Raw genomic sequence first — 16,270 nt, forward strand, 5'->3', positions numbered from 1 at the left:
TCCTGTTTAAGGACACGATTATGAAAGCCGTTTGTAAAAAACAGACCGTCTGTGGACGGTATTATTGGGTTAGGTGAAAAAATAAGTTATATATAAAACATATTTTATTTCAAAGTTATTTATTAAACAAATTTATAAAAGAAGGAGGAAGAGAAAGAAAATGGTTATTTAGCTTCGTGATAGTTTGTGAAACAGTTTTTTGCTTTGGAATAACACAGATGGATGTTACATTTCTTACAAAACGCGTGTGTTTCCGATTTTTAACACAATTTACATGATTTCTTGGATCCCCATCCGGGAAATGATTTGCACCGTCAAATCTTATGCTCGCCCCGGGATAAACAGCTTTTTTCATCGTTGCTTGTGGTTGGTTGTGAGGCGGTTGAAGGACGTCCTTCCACAAGACATTTGTGATGTCGACACCATAAGCCGTTGTAACGAATTCTGTTGAATAACCTCTTGGAGCTTTTTTAAGTTTCTCGCTTTTGTCTGTTGGGAGCCTGCATTAAGGAATCCGATTCACTCTAACAGTTCCAAGACTAATAATGCCACGAGCTCTCAAATATACCGTTAGTGGAAGGAATGTGAAAATATAAAATGTGGTTGACAAAATCTGGCACAGTTTGCGACAATCTTATAACAACATTTCCGGTTGCTCCAATGTTTGGGGTATCGGGCAAAATTATGTCATCGTTTTTTGCTCCAGTATATGTTTCAAACCGGTACGAGTAGCCATTGCTGTCATATAAAACGAATAACTTAACTTAAACCCAAGGATGTGGTTTGTCTGGCAAATATTGGCGTAAATGATAAGCCATTTTAGTTGAACACATTTGTTCGTCGATGCATAAACAAGCATTTTTCGGAACTGAATCAAAGCATTGAATCAAATAGGTTCGGATCTCTTCTTATTCTAAAAATAGGATCATACCGATATTACAATTCTTGACCAGCTTTGATTCATCATTGAACGATAAATATTTTTTTATCTGCTTAAATTTGTTTTTTTGACATGTAGTCTGGTATATGTCGAAATCCGAACTCGCTCCAGTGTGCCTCAATGTTTGAGTAACGAAAAATTGAAATAAATATCAAGACTCCTATGTATCTTCGAATTCCGCACTTATCAACTTTGAATTGTGTATTCAAGTTTTCTAATATTGAAGCTCGGTTCGTTTTCAGACTAATTAATTCGAAGAGGTCGTCTGTAAGAAAATAAGAGAAAAACTTTAACGGTGGTTCCAGTTTCATACTTCAGGTGGCAGATCAGTTTTTCCTCTGAATGCAACATCGTTTACATGCAACTTCATGCTCATTTTACGCCACAATATATTTTTGAATTCCGTTGAATCTTTACAGATATTCACCAAATTACCACCAGTAAAGCCACCAGCTGATGGATTAACTTCTGGCCCTGAATCTTCTAAACTTGGTAATGTGGATCGAGCTCGTTTTTTTGGCTTTACACACAGTGAATTCTCGACGCGGGCATTTTTGAAGTAATGGTAGTTAAACTTTGTCTATTTTTTGAGCTTGTTTGGTTTGTGATCAAAATCATTTATTTAGTCTTAGGAATTTCACAACGATCAGATATACCTAAGGGAAAGATTGAAGACGAAATCAAGTGTCGATATTTTGATAACACTTTCCACACTTTGCGTTAACCACCGAGACATTTTCCGAGAGCAACGATTCGTACGTAACGCGTCGACAGTTTTGTTAACTGATATGTGACAAATAATTATTGAAGTAGTTGAAGAGAGTTTACGTACAAATCCACGACTTTCGATACGGAAGAGGGCAGCCTCACTGGAGCTTTCAAGAGTAATTTTAAAAAAAGGCTTTAAAGTTCCATCCATTCAAAGTTCAAATCGCTCAAAAAGCTTTCTCACAAAAACTTATCAGTCGAGTCACGCTGGAAACATCCCGAGGTCACCCGACTAAACTCCAATGGGTTTTTCTTTATGAGACTACCTCAAAAAGAGATTTTACAGCAACAATCCCCGAGCTCTAGTGAAACTAAAAGAAACCATTCGTCGAGAAATCCGCTCAATTAATTCAAGTTCACTGCAGCGTGTCTTGCGTTACACGATGCTCCAATACTACGAAGCTTCTATCGCGAGTGATTAAGAAGCTTCAAGATATTTTCCGGTGATCCAATGTGATCTAAAACTTGACCAGACAGAGTAAGCTTATTCACTAAAATAAAAGTGCTGATTAAAAATTTACTATTAATTTATATAAGTTAAAGTTTTTTAGAAAAGTTTCTAATGTCGTTTTAAGGGCAGCGTTTATTTAAAATGTATACAGCAGGTTCAGTGTCGCCAAAAAGTGAAAACTTAACCAACTTATTAATGAAACTACAAAACTTTGTTTATAAGATTTAAATTATAATTTATGGTAGTACTTTATAAGAAGAAATAATTACTTATGTTTTGAGTGGCAATTATGATTTAATAGTTGATAAATATCAAAGTTTGTCATTTAACAATTGACAAAAGTTTTTATAATTGAAAATTATTCAGACAGCTGTAAAAATTAAGACATTTTATAAATATTTCAGCAAAATTTTTAAGAGATATAATTTTTCAATTTGTTTCAACTATTAATTGATATTGTCACTCACAATTCCGGTAAATATTAAAAATCACATAACTTAACGGTTTGAAATATATACTTCTCTCCTCATCTTTGAAATCAAATCAAATTATTATAATATTTCTATAGTTGTAGGTAGTCCTTGTCAGATTCTTCTACGTGTGACAAAATTCTTTTAAAAACATACTTTAACTTAACAATTGACATCTCATTTAACCAAATCTATCTAAGCTCTGGCTTACAGCAAAAATCAACAAGTCAATAGGATTGTTAATTTTCTTAAAATAATATTTTGACTTTATTTCATAATGAATGGAAATTTTGTGACAAGAATTAAAATAAAAAAAAATACGGTTGTTTTTCCATCCTAAACCAACACTTTTTAAAGGTCTTGAAATTATTCAAAAACATAAAAAAACACCCCCAAGCAAGACTGAACAAAGTATCTATACAAGTACGCTGGCAACCTATGTACCAACAATTCAGCTCATCGTATCGTTTGAATATACTTATTGGATTAACCAAGGACCTGTGTAAACATACTTTTCAACACCCGCCACACCAGCCACGGAAGGAAAGAAGGTATAGAAATTCATACCTGTTTTGTTGTTTATTGAAGATTTTGCATCTTTTATACGGGGTTTAAAATGTTAAATCCATAATAAAAACATTGTGGTAAGGAGCTGTTGCAATAATAATAAAATGATGATGATGATAGAAAAATTAATAATAACCTTAAGACGATAATCTTTGTTGTCCATCAACCGAACTATAGGTTAGGTCGATAAAATAAAATTCCCACGTAGATAACTAATTATATTGCTGATTGGTTTATACACATCCCACTCATATTTTTATTAGCAGACATTTGAATCATTTGAGCATGAAATGCAAGTCTTTTTTGAAGATGGAATGGATTATTAGGATATAATAACACGTATTTGAAAAGGTTGCTTGGAGATCAAGAAAGACTTAGAATTCTTGAAGAATTTGTGAATAAACACTATGGTCACTATGGACTACGAAGACGTCAACTTTTTTTCGTTTCGAATCATGGTCCAAATGAAGGCAAGAAAATCACACAATAAATAGTATGGAGAAGCTGAAGTCTAACAAAACCGCCAAAGCAGATAAGTATCTTAACCCTAGAAAGATAACCACATTTCAGAGACCATAAGTGATACACATGATTTATACGTCAATTCGACGTAGGTTATCTTTCTAGAGTTAAATGTGGAACTCTTTAAAGCAGCTTGAGATAATTTGGTTAGGAGTATGCACCAACTTATCTGTAAGCTTTGGTTGAAAAAAAACATGAACGATGAATGGAACCTTATCATTGTATTGTTGCCCGATTTTGAAAAAAAGGGAGACGCCCTTAACATCGCTTACAGAATCTTCTGTGCCATAATATGTGAATGCCTAATGCCCTTCGTCAACAACCTGAAAGGTCTTTATCAGTGTGGTTTAAACCCAGAAAAAGTGTCACTAAAAAAGAATGTTATCGGTGCAGAAGCATGGACTATGTAAAAAGGGGATGAAAGCAACTTGGGTCGCATCGAGAGAAAAGTTCTTCGCGTGATCTACAGTCCCGTATGCGAAAATTGTGAGAGTAGGAGAAGATGGAACAAAGAGCTGGATAAAAGTCCAACAAATGGGATGGCTGGGTCACGTAGAACGCATAGAAACGAATGCTCCGATTCGAAAAGTCTTCGAATTCACGCCCACAGGACAGCGCAGTAGAGGAAGATTTCGGATCAGGTGGGGCGCATAAGTGGAAAGTGGCCCCATTTGACTTGGAGTGCGCAACTGGCGGAATCTAGCTAGGAACCGTGCTCTCAAAAGGTTATAAATAACCTAATAAAAATTGAACGAAGCACGGTGAATTAGGAAAGGGAGATAGGATTTAAAAAGATATACCTACCGGTGCAAATTATTGATCTTGAATGTCTTCAAATTGTAATGAGTTTTAAATGCTGAGCCACATAAAGCATTCTGCATTCGTGACGTACGGGTAAGGAACAAATATCTTTACTGTACGTATGATTTGAAATGGTGTGGGAAGAAAAGCTACTGGCTATTTCAATCTTTAAAAATATCGTTAAAATAATGACGGACAAGAAACATTATATTTAACACTACTCAGCACATAAATGTTCACAGCACCTTGAGCGACTTGACTATGTAAGGTGCTAATAACACAAGACATTAATACAAGACAGAAGGGAAAGAATAACAGACAGAAAGAACACATGACAACAGCACGCAGTAGGTTTCCAGACGGTCCTCCATCTGTCTACTAACTACGCTCACTGATGCTTGATTTCGGTGATCGTTGGAACCGAAGCTTTATCAGTGACTAGGCCGTTGCCTAGGAAAGAAATATTTCCACAATGCTCAGGGGAAATGGATAAGAAATGACAAAAATCGCTTATGAGTTTTAGAGCTCCCTTTTGAATTATATCCAAGATAATTAAGTGGGTTCCAGAATGAGAATTGGACTCGAGGAAAGGCTTAATTTTCTAACAAGGTTTGATTTTCTAACAAGGTCATCAGAAAAGGAACAAAAGTTCTTGCATAGCATGAGAGGAAAAATACCTAACACTAAGCTGCTATTTTGATTTCGTCTAAGTAAGACTCTTTAAAAGACAAGTTCAAAGTTCTAGAAAACGCTTACAACCAAAGGGCTAGATATTAAGGTAAATATATGAGATGTTCTTACCTTGTAACAGTTACACTATTTCTTCTTTAAATTTGAACATAACTGTCTAGTCTGAATTTTTAAAATCCTTTAAATTTACGAAAATTGTATCCATATCCAAATTAAAGCTCTTATACAGTCTTTCCTGAGTCTTCAGTTCAATTCTAACAATTTCTATGTATTTCCTTTTCATAAAGTCCTTTTAATACCGCAAATTACTTCTTGATGATTGATTCTTCTCAAAATCTACCTAACCAAAAAATAAAACCGATATCATAACCACCCTCGCATAAAAGTCTTTCAAAATGTTATTACAACTTGTTCACATAAAGACAATCCCTCAATTTATAGGTTCGTATCGTACCTCGATATTTCCTGTCAATAAAAAAGGAAAAAAGTAACAATAAACAACAAAAGATGGATGGAAATTGAAAAAAAAATACCCCAGGATATGCTTATGCATCCAATGAATATGTTTTTCTTTTTTATTTTGTACAAATTTACAGCTCGTTTAACCTTTAAAGGAATAAACCCGCGTAAATCCGATAATAATGCGGGTAAATATTTGACATTTTAATCCACATAAACCTTTTGATAATGTATTTATACAAAGGGATAAAACATCATCATCACCATCATAATTTTTTGTTGTGGAATTTTTAAGATTTTTGATACTTGTTCAATATCACAGGATTCATCAATGAAGAAAATGTATTTTTTACAGTCAAATCCGCTTAGAAGGACATTTTTTTATTAATTTTGTATTATAAAATGTATAATATTTGAACTTGGGCTAAAAGATTAGGACAAAATTGGCAATATATAGAATCTTTATGAATTAACAAAACAACGATCCTTAGTGATTTCTTATCAAACAGGAAATTTTAGTTAATTAAATTGTTTCTTATTGGGAAAGCATGTATTTATGTTAAAATTGTATTGTGTTGTCTAATTTTGTATTTCTTCATAAAAAAGAAATACTAGCGGTAAAGCTAATGTTCCATTAAGCAGGTTGCAGAACAGAAATATGGTTTTATGAATTGGAGAGAGGAATTCTTCTTTCATACACGATGATTTTGTCCGTAAAAGAATGCAATCTTTTGGGAACATAATCGTTATGAATCATGAATTGAATTCATTGATTTCACCTAATAGTTGGAATTTAAAATTTTGTAATCGCCAATCATTTGACCTTTTGATTGCAATCAATTGATTGCATTCATTCATTGCATTCACTTGATTGCATTCATTCATTGCATTCACTTGAAGTCTTTGCATTCTTTTGAAGTCTTTGCAATGTCTTGAAGCATAGTGAAAAAACTATCCCGAGTAAAATAGGCCTAATGCAAAGATTCACAATACTTATCCTGCATTAAAAATGATGAATGAATTTTTGAAAAATACTTGGCTAACTTTGAACTTTTGCACAGCCAACAAATTTAACTTCAGGTTTACATAAAAATCATGTTAACTGTATAGACCTCTTTCAATTAATGAATATGACATCGATTTAAAACATTTAGCGTAAGATAAAAAAAGTTCTGATACACTGCAGTCGAAAACCATTCTCTATTAATTCTTACACACAATTGTTTCCATAGGTTTTCGTTCCTTTTAAACAAAATTTTCAGATAGATTTTTGTAATAAAAATTACTTAAATTTAATAACAATATTTTTCAAATAATAAAGTTAAATTTAATTTACATATTTGGTTTTGATCCTGAAATATTTTAGTCGAAAACTAATTTTTACCAATTTTTAGTAGCATTGGATTTTTAAACAAAGTTTTAAAAAAATCTTCTTTAGATTGTCAGGAACTCGTGTTCCAAGATTGGAAAGATAGGAGACACTGAAAAGTTCCAATCTAAAATTAGATTTTTCTAAAAATTGTACCAAATGTTAAAAACAACATTTTTAATATGATTAAACAAGTTTAAATTAAAATATAGTTGTTGTCAAGATTTTCGAGTCGAAAATCAATTTTTAGTCTCTATTCATTTTGTAGGTTCTCAGTTTTTGTAAAAAACAACATTCATTTTGTATCCATTTAAATTTTTTGAAAGTATCGTCGATATCTTTGATTGTTCTTGAAATATGGCTGACGATAAAATGTAACGGTTTATCACTTTTGCGGTTTTAAAAGTATAGGGCTGGGATCGACAGTTGACGACTGTCAAATTAAGTTGGTAAATATTTTTTTTTTCTTTTTTGTTAAAATTCTGACATTAACGAAAATCAATCGCTTAACTACAAAAATGTTGATTCTTCCATATCGTGCTTTAAGAGGAGATTACGGTTTACATAATCACTAAGGAAGCAATTGGCAAAATTGTAAAGAGATTGGATTGGTTATAGATATTGTAAATCATTATTACGCTGTGATTCATTGTTACGCTCGTTCCAGTGAAAATATCACTGCAGTAAGTGAAACTTTTGCCGAAGACCCGAATTTTTCAATTTGGAGTCGTTCTGTGGACTGTTTTATGGCGTATTTTGCATTTGGATCTGCACCAACATCCAAATAATTTCCAGCTCACACAACAACTGAAGCCAGCTTTCAAAGTCGTAGATACGTCGAATAGTTGCTTGAACAAAGCGAAGAAGAACATTGCTCACTCGGTAGTCCATGGATAATTTAATAAACAAAACTGTTATATTTTAGGTTCTGAAAATTCTCAACTTATTGAGGCAAAAGTCACTGTTTGGTGCGCTCTTTGGTCCGGAGGTGTGATTGGACGTGGACCTTACTTTTTTGAAAATGACGATGGATCGACTGTCACCTCCAGTTCGACAGTTAATCGACTTTTTTTTGCCTGCTATTGAAGATTACGATTTAGAGAATAGGTGATTTCAACAAGACATTTCCTGGCTGGGTAATTTTCAACTGGTCACCATGATCATGTAATTTGACACCACTTTTTTGTGGGGCTACGCAAAAGACCGTGTTTATGTAGATAAACCTTAAACTCTTGAGTACTTAAAACCCAACATTCGTCAAGTTATGGCTGAGGTACCGCCCAATATATGTCAACAAATGGGTTTTATTAACATTTACTTTTGAAACCGCAAAGTGGATAGTCCGTTATGATTTAGATTGAAAGGACCTTGAAATTAATAAGTCCTTGACGCTTGATTTTTAATTGAATTCTCAAAAACATGACAACATTTATGAAACTAACAAATTTTCCAAAATTTTAGTACAAAATTATGCCAACGTCCAGAGAAATTTTTTTAACCATCATCACTTCCGCCGGCAATTGAATTCAATCTTATTACCACTGTAAAGTAATCAAGATTTAATTCATCCCTTTTTTTCTACGTATACCAGAAACAGTAGCACCGAATTACTAAACACAACAACAAACGATGATGGGATAACAATTATGTGATAATAATCAACACATTTAAAAACCAATTGTCGAAATCGGAAGGTTAAAAACTCCACAAGCCGACAAACCGGAAGACGATAAATGTCAAGCCTTAAGGCATAGCATATCCCTCCCTTTGTATTTATTATCGCAGTCATCACAACACCACCAACCAAATAATTGGGTTGCATATTCCATCCAACCATCATCATCAGCTGAAAAGATGGCATTTGTGATTGCAAAAGGATACAGAACATAGAAAAACACCACTTAAATTAGGGGGAGAAGGCAAAGCATCATGCAATCCTCATGATCTTTGTGATGGTGATGATGGTAGTCTAGGTAGAGTAACAATGGACACAAAAGTCCTTCTCTACATACCTATAGGTAGATATAAGACTTTTGGACATCCCAAAAAAATGTAACATTTTGTGGAATTGGTGACATAGAGCGCAGAAAACCATCTTCAAAAAGAGAGGGGTTGAAACCCAAAAACGAGCCAGACATTTGGGTGTTTGGTTAAATTCTATTGTCATGACACTCGCAGAGCAATTACCCTTAGGCTCGGCTATGTGATGTTTTTTTTTTGCACACTTAAATTTTTCGACCCAACCGTGAAGAGACAGAAAAATAAAAGAGGGTGGTTTTTCCTTACATAATATAAAAAGCAGCCTTTATACAGAAATGGACAGATACCATGTGGAAGGGATTTTCGTTGTCGTAGACATTCTATCGAAATCGGATACGTTGTTGTTTTTCTTTTTTTGGTTAGGTACTATGTGCGTATAAAAAGCGAAGGGATGAAAAGAAAATATCACAAAATCAATTACCGTTAAATAAACCTTCGAAATGTAGTTACCTTATAAGTTGAATAGATTTACGCATCATTTAACGAACAAGTGGGGTTTTTACTTTTTTTCATGCGTTCTTATTTTTATTTTAAATAAGATTTGAGTCGAAAATAAAAACTTATTTTATTTCTTGTAGGATTTTCTTTTTCTTTGATATTTTAGGTATAAATAAAATTTTAATTGCAAAAGGTAAACATTTAATTTATCAGAGATAAAAATATATATTTTATTAATATTTAATAGAAGTTATAAGTTATAGGATTTATTCAGTTCAAAAGTAATTTTAATTCGTTGAGTTCAATGTTAATTTTAATATTCTTATAACATTTTAACTGAAATTCAAGCCTCGTTTCTTGAAATTAAAATAAATATCGCTGGTTAAATTTGTCTCCATTATTCATGGTCTGACACTTCGTGTTTCTAAACTATCCACGAAAGACGCTATTTCTTCAATGCGAAAGAACACGTACAATCGGGAAATCCTAAGCACCTTGCAGCGTTTTTGGCAATATTGAATATGTGATCATTTCATAAGAGATGATCTCAGATACACATATCGAGTGGATAGTGGCATCGAGGGTGAGTTCCTTTAACGAATGGAGACAGTATTAAGTTTTTGAAGCATTGAAATGTACACCGTTTTTTATTCCCCATTAAACAATGCTGGTAAGATTACAATTTAATAAGTTTATCATACGCTGGCCGTTGAACATCCATAGGACAAGGATGTGATTCGCAAAACGAATTTGAAGAACTGAGGGTACTATCGTCAGCGAAATAGTTAAATGGATTAGAAGTGGCAGACCAGAAATCATTTATGAATCTAAAGAAGAGATTCGGAGACAAAACAGAGCCCAAAGGGACTCCAGCATTTTCCAATACAACTTGTATTGAACGGTTAGCAAGGTAGTTTCTTATCCAAGGAAGAAGAGATTCTTCAATACCAAAAACACCCATTTTTGATAAGAGAGCTTGCTATCTATGGAATGCTTTTCAAATATCAAGTAATAATAGTCTTACTTTCTCCGAAAAGATGCAAAGATTTGTTCCACTGTTGGATGCGATAAACCTTGAGATCACCAGTGGACCAGACCTGTTGCTACAAAAGCCATACTGACGGTCATTAAGATGCTTTGATTCTTCTCTGAAAGAAACATGTAGAACAGGACCAATAGAAAAGCTTACATTCTATCTAAGGCTTCAATCGTCTCGTTCTTATCACCGTAAAAAAGTGATTTCACGTAACCACTTGATCTTGGAGGCCACGCCCGTCAGAGGCCCACAACGTGAAAAAATGCATTGACGAAAACTTTAAATTTACACGATTTGCAAAATTTGTTCAGGAGTAAGTTAATTCATTATGAAATTTAAAACCATCAACTGACAGCTGTCAAAAAGACCAATTCAGAAGAAAGTATTGTCAGATCTAAACCATTCAAAACAGAAGGTTTGTTTAATATCTAAATCATTTATTTCTCCTTTAAAATGTTCATAGGTAAATAGTAATGGTATTGGTTTTGATCCCAGAAAGTTTCAGTAAAAACCGTGTTTTTTACGTTCAGCTTTTTCGAACCACTGTTTATTAATTTTTATCAGTCAGTTTAAATAAATCATGTACACATCTATATATTCAAAACCATTGGTTAAAATAGAGAAATAGTATCAGTTCTTTTTTTTATAATTTTTAAAAGCAATAAAAACCAGACAAATTTAAAAAGAAATATATTCAAGTTTGTAGAATAGTATTTCAGTGAAATTAATTTTATTATAGAAACATATTTACTTTTTACACCTTTCATCAAAGCATTTTCCAGTAAAAAATTTACTACCAGAATTTTCACATTTTATAAAATAATTTCTATTTATCCTTATTTCTTTATTCAAAAGAAAAAATAAATATTTTCTAAAGCATAAAAATTAAGTACAAGTGTCTTTCACATTTTAAAATTAACCTTATCACCTCGAAAATTGAAAAGCCTTCAATTCAACCCTTTTTCTATAGAAATAGAAGAAAATTCTTGTTTTGAATATGTTTTGCGCATATTTAAAGAAAAATTAAAATTAAAAAATAAAACTTAAACAAAATGAAAAAAAATGCGAGTGGGATGAGAAATGTAATATAAATTAAGAGCCCATTTCGTCTCATCAAAATATAAAAGCCTCCTTCGCATCTACATATCCTCACCCACAATGCATATAAAATAAATTTACCTCCCTTGTGGGAAGAAGGTTTCTTTTTATTTGTGATGATAAATGAAGGATCTTGGAACAACATCCGAAGCATTTCCTGAAGTAGGTGCAATGAAATGATGCAAATACCGTGATGGTGATGCGCTATACCTATACGCTACGGGCAAGGGTCCTATTCAAAGCCAACTAACCCGGACTTAAGTGCCTCAGTGTTTTATGTCACAATATAATTCAACATCATATACATCTTTATAACCACAACAGCAAGGAAGGATGCATGATGCATATTATGCTGCAGAATATAATTTTGTTTTTTTGAATTTGTCCCTCCTTGCAGCAGAAGAAGAGGAGATAGCTTTTTAATGCAAAATGCCAATAAAATTATCTCTCCTAGCGATGCACATGATTCGGTTGCATAAATGCGGTTCTTCAAGTATTCAGGTATCCTGATGCCTCCTTTGAAGGGGGCAATTTTGCATTCTGACTGGAATCTCTCATGTTGGCCTCCTAAATGGTAATTCATCTACTTTCTACAAAGAACGCCAAAGACTATATCATCTTCCTCACACGGGATGATGGCGATGATGGTGACTAAAGAGAGAAACAAGGAAGAAAAGCCACGTGATGCTTTTAGAATCAGAAGGACTTTCTAAGAATTTTTTGTTTGGCAAGTTTAACAAAACAGATTAATCTTTCTACCTCTCTATATGTGTACGTGTATCCTTATGTGTGATATGATTTAAATAAACTTAAAGGAAGGAAGGGTGGTATGAGTTTTATTTGTTTGTTTCACACAAAATGCGCAAAAGTAAATTTTATCTTGTTTTATATTATTTCTTTTTTTTTAGACTTCCTTTCCTCCCAAAAGATTGTAGGATGCACTTCAACAAATTTTTCCTCTCGCATAAAAAGGATACGATTTTACATTTAACAGGAAAAAAAATAGAATATGATAGCAAAAGCACTTGAGAAATTTTACAACGATGTAATATTATAAAACCAGATGCTTTAGGGAACAGAAAGATACCATATTATTAAATGCATGTTGAAAGGATGCTGCATCACAGGTTTTTAATTTACTTTTAAACTTAAAAAAAAAAAAAATATTATGATTCCATTTAATGCATTTTTCTTTTGCAAAACTGATGAGGAGTACAAAGTATTAACAAAATAAGATGCATTAAAAATTAAATAAAAAAAAAAACAATATATGGATTTTTGAATATACGGGTTAAAAATTTGAACAAACCCCTTTCACATAGAACCATTTTTTAAAAGTTTTCGTCGTTTTAATTAAAATGCAAAATAATTATGCCAATTACCGAATATGAAAATTTTAACTCACATTAAGTGGGTAACTTTTGATCCAAACTACTTTCATAATGGAAATGTCTCTCCTGAAAAAGGTTTAAGACTACGTTTTAGCAAAAATAGGTCAGGATGCATTTCAAAAAATATTTCATATGACAAATTTTGTAATAGGTTAGCCTTATTTTTTGCTTGAAAAACTTGTTAATCTGCATTTTGCAGGGTTTAAAATTCATTTTGAATATTTGAAGATGTCATTGTTGAAGCTATTATCTTTTGTCGTTTAACAAGTGACAACGAATTGACAGTAACGCCATAACTAAAAATAAAACGATAATTTTTTTCATTTAAACAAAAAGCGAACATTGTCATCAGACGACTTAGGAATTTTTAAGAATTAAGAAAAAAAAATTAAAAACAACTCTTAGTGTTGACCAAAACTTGGCTTTGTCGGATATTTTTTGCATAAGGGCTTATTGACTTAAAGCGAAACTACAATCAGGCTTTTGGCCATGTCGAATTTGGCATATTGTATAGAGCTCAATTTTAGAATAGATGTATTTTCAACTGGATTGGCATTGCATTTTTTTTTTATTTTTTTTCAGAACTTGCTTGTTTAATTTATAACAAATATAAAAGAACTTTCTTCTTAATGCATTAGGTTTGAAGCTACATTACGTTGCTACACATGAAGTTGGTAAGAAGCTTGTCAAAAAGAATCGACCTTGGTTGTAGTTTAGCAAATATTATTTTTTTTTTTGATTAATTATTATTCATAACAAAGAATAGCTCCAACTACATCCTTCTCGTTTTAATTTAATTTCCAACTATTAAGACAAAACGACTGACAATGTACTCGTTTAACAGTACAACCGAACATTTGCTTTGGTCTTCGTTAGTGTGAATTTTATGATATAAAAGCAATCGCAACAACTGACGTAAGATTTCAGATAGCTTCATAAGAGTCAATTTTGAACTTCAAATATTAGGTTACTGTAATGGGTCCGATTTGTCAAATTGAAAATTTTGACATTTCTCGACGTTTCAAGGTCCCTAGAGTCGAAATAAAAGATTTTTTAGAGAGATGTCTGTGAGTGCGCGTGTGCGTACGTTCGTGAGTCCGAACGTTAGCGACGTTTTTTTCTTCGTCCGTAGTTCAAAAACAAAGAAGAGATAAAGACTTCAAATAAATTTTGTTATACAGATAATAATGCAGAATGATGCAGTAATGCTTTGAAGAAAATAACGTGGGTGTTTTTTTTTTACCATAGCAGTTTAAAAAAAAGTTGAACATTTTGGTAAACCCTAAATATTTCACGAACCAAAAACGTCAGATACTTGAATTAAATTTTGCATAATAAAAAAAATATGTTTTTTGAAAAAAAAATCCAATTATCGTTTTTACTTTATAAATCAAAAAAATTGAAACAAGAAATTTGTCACCTCGAAAGTTTTACGAAAAAAAAAATGATTTTATCTTCAAAACAATTTTGTGCAACGAAAAATTACGTTTATAACATCTGGTAAAATTTTGATAAAAATCGAATTGACAGCTGTTTTATAAAAAAATAGAAACCTTAAAATCATTACTCATTTCAAAACTTTGAGATTTTGGCTTCAAACTTATTTTATTTTGTAAGAAATATTGTTGTCAAAATTTAGTAACATGTTGAGAAAAATTGAATTGAGAGTTTTTTTTACCACCAAATAAAGGCCAAAAAAACAATTAACAAAAGAAGGTAAAAATTGATTTTCGACTAAAATATCTTTTCAAATCTTTTCACTTACAAAAAATCAATCAAAGTTTTTTTACAAAAAATAAAAACCTAAACAAAAAAAATTAATAAAAGTTGATGAAAAACGAATTTTGACTCAAATATCTTTTCAAAACTTTGAGATATTTTCTTTGAACTACTTTTATCTTTTAAAAAACATTGTTGTCAACATTAGGTACAATTTTAAGAAAAATCCAATTGAAAGTTTTTTTTACAAAAAATAAAAACCGAAAGAAAAACAACAATACTAAAACTTGTTAAAAATTTACTTTCGACTCAAATAGCTTTTCAAAAATTAAAAATATTGTCTTCAAACTTCAAACTTTGTTCATTTATCCAATTTGTAAAAATTTTTAAATCTATTTAACAAAACTATTTCTTTATATGAAAAATATTTTTGGTAATTTTAATTTTTAAAAATAATTCAACTGACAACTTTTTTAACCCAACACGAAAACCTACAAACTTTTAAGCAAGACAAAACGACAGACGGGATAGGAATTTATCAGTGTGGGTCGCATCCCAACCTCTTTTTTATTCTAAATGTCAAACCCCTATTGACCGAACGCAAGGTTGAGAACCGAAACAGGTCAATCACTAGCAAAAAAAACCTTATATTTATTTTAAAAAAATACATCTTCAGTAATGAGGCACATTTCCACTTTGAAATCTAGGTAGTAAACAAATTTGTTACATTTGAAGCTCGAACAATAAGAGAATGATTGAAAAGATTTTGTTTTAACGAGACGCGAGCAAATGTCAAAAAAAATCGCAATTTTGCCAACAAAAAATATCTTGTATTACAGACAACATACATTTGCAAATGAGGGAATTGGACATGCAATATTTTATGAAAAGTATATGTTCCTGCTTATTTCATAATCTAAGAATATAAATCAAAAAATATCCTAACTTTTGATTTTAACATTTTATTAGATGCGCTTCTCTAATGACTAATTGATAAGTTGGCAATACACAAATTAACATAAAATAAAAACTTTATTTTGTAAATTTCATAAATATCCTTAAAAAGCAAGTATACGCCTAGGTGCACCGTTTTTATTTATTTTATTTTCAAAGTAAACACCATAAAAAATGATTAAGGAAACGAAATTGCCAACATGAGTTTATTGAGTGTGATTAGAATAAAAAAACTTTAGCATTATTAAGTCTTCTTCGCCTTATTGTTGTCTTATTACGATTTGATATGATATTTTTGGTATTAATTATTTTTATTGGCCATAAGTTTGACAAACTATCATTGGGTTTCGATTTTTTACTCCATTTCCTTGGTTCAATATCAGCCAAAATAAATCAATTAACAACCATAAGTAAGGCTGAAATTATGCTGCAGTTTTTCTTCTAATGGAGTATGGTTATGTTAAAGTGGTACATTCGGGCGTATACGTACTTTTATTTACAATTTATTTAAGTGATGGTTGTATTGCATTGTAGTTTTAGTGTTATATATAATAAAC

General features: G+C 31.8%; 1 protein-coding gene across 6 annotated transcripts in view; it reads right to left on the minus strand.

Moving 5' to 3' along the window:
* The window catches only part of LOC129941726 (homeobox protein Nkx-2.1), a 108,755-nt gene that overhangs the window by 15,476 nt on the left and 77,009 nt on the right, over nt 1-16,270 (minus strand). The gene's annotated exons all lie outside the window — the stretch shown is intronic.

Source organism: Eupeodes corollae, chromosome 1 (assembly GCF_945859685.1).
Source record: "Eupeodes corollae chromosome 1, idEupCoro1.1, whole genome shotgun sequence".
In the NCBI taxonomy this organism is placed as follows: Eukaryota; Metazoa; Arthropoda; class Insecta; order Diptera; family Syrphidae; genus Eupeodes; species Eupeodes corollae.